The following is a 1,941-nucleotide window of genomic DNA, read 5'->3' on the forward strand; positions in this document are numbered from 1 at the left end:
AGAGGCGGCAGCGGGAGAGACAGTCTGTCCCCGGCCCCGCGCGGCCTCATCGGAGTTGCTTGTCTCGTGGCGGTCGGGAGCATGTTGGGCTGTGGTGACAAGGGTGGGCCGCCTGTGTCCGGCGGTCTGTTACCAGCCGGTGTCCTTGGCACACCTCTTGTCGCGACGGTCGGGAGCATGTTGGGCTGTGGTGACAGGGGTGGGCCGCCTGTGCCCGGCGGTCTGTTACCAGCCGGTATCCTTGGCACACCTCCTGTCGCGACGTTCATGTCCGGGACTGAACCGCCTGTGTCCGGCGGTCTGTTACCAGCCGGTATCCTTGGTTCAGCGGGTGGTAGGGGGGGCGTGCCGCCTGTTGCCGGCGGTCTGTCACCAGCCGGTATCCTTGGCACGTCCTCCACCTGATCCACGGGGACACGAGCGTCGCCTCCACGCGTCGGACGCCGGACCGGGACAGCACGCAGCTGCTGTCGCGTCGCCGGGGCCGGAAGTGGAACCGCTGCGGCCTCGCGAGCGGCCCGCAGTCTGTGGTTGCGGAGGTGATTTGAGAGGCCCTGTTTGGTCGGAAACGACTCCGCACAGCCCTCGACTGTGCACGCGAGATAATCGGCCGCACCATTGGCCTCCTCGATGGCGACCGTACACTTGTGTGCACCGGGCCGGATCCCGAGGACGATCCTACACCCAACGCACCGCACCACCGTGGATTCCGCCTCCTCGTGCATGTCCCGAATGTGTCGCGAAACCGACTGCTTGGCAGAGGTCCACAGCTTTACTCGGAACTTCGCCGAGCAGCGGTCGTGCGGGCAATTGAGTGTCGTGGGCAACGGAAACCAAAATGTGAGGAGGAGCCCCTCTAGCGTGGGCTGCCGGCGATGCACAGGGGTCTCGCCTTCCCCAGAGCCGCTACCGTCGGACACCGAGTCGCTATCCGACTCGTCACGGTCTAGTGGCTGCTCCGGGTCAGGGCGGAGGGATGGGCCGGCCACCTGGCTATTGCCAGCGTGGGCGGCCATCGGACCCTATCGAGGGGACGTACCCGCGACGCACCAGGTACGCCGGGACGTCGGAAAAACGACGCACTAGAAAAAAAAAGCACACGTTATCATGGTGACGACCAGACTGCTCCAATAGGTGGCGTTCAGCTGGTCGAAGTAGAATTCACAGAGACACGGAGTGGTGACCAGACTGCTCCAAAAGGCGGCGTTCAGCTGGTCGATGTAGAATTCACAACAGCACGGAGTGGTGACCAGACTGCTCCAAGAGGCGGCGTTCAGCTGGTCGATGTAGAATTCACAAAGACACGGAATGGTGACCAGACTGCTCCAAGAGGCGGCGTTCAGCTGGTCGATGTAGAATTCACAAAGACACGGAGTGGTGACCAGACTGCTCCAAGAGGCGGCGTTCAGCTGGTCGACGTAGAACTCACAATACACAGAACAGCTGGGCCAAAAAACGGACACCAGCCGAGCCTGCGTGATCCAAAAGGCGGCGGCAGCAGGCTGTTGTATAAATCACGGTACACACAACAGCTGGTCCAAAAGGCGGGCTCCAGCCGGGCCAAACTGATCCAAGAGACGGTGACAGCAGGACGAAGAATTCACGAAGTAGAATTCACAGGATACACATAACAGCTGGACCAAAAGGCGGGCTCCAGCCGGGCCTTGCTGACTGTAGTAAGATGTAGTATCGAAGTAGAAAAAACACAACACTTACTCCAGCAGCTCGAAAACGCAGCGTACGACGGACGGACGGATGAACGACGGACGTACGACGGACGCGACGACGAAGAATTAGTCAATTTAAGAGTCACAAAAATAAAAAAAAATAAGTAAAAAAAAAGAGAGCACTCAGACTTGTAGGGGAGATGGTGGGTTATATATTATGTGCACGCGAGCGACGGGGTTGGGATGCACCATGCATCAGAGAGTTTTTTGAGTG

This window comes from Acyrthosiphon pisum, chromosome X, assembly GCF_005508785.2.
Source record: "Acyrthosiphon pisum isolate AL4f chromosome X, pea_aphid_22Mar2018_4r6ur, whole genome shotgun sequence".
Classification (NCBI taxonomy): Eukaryota; Metazoa; Arthropoda; class Insecta; order Hemiptera; family Aphididae; genus Acyrthosiphon; species Acyrthosiphon pisum.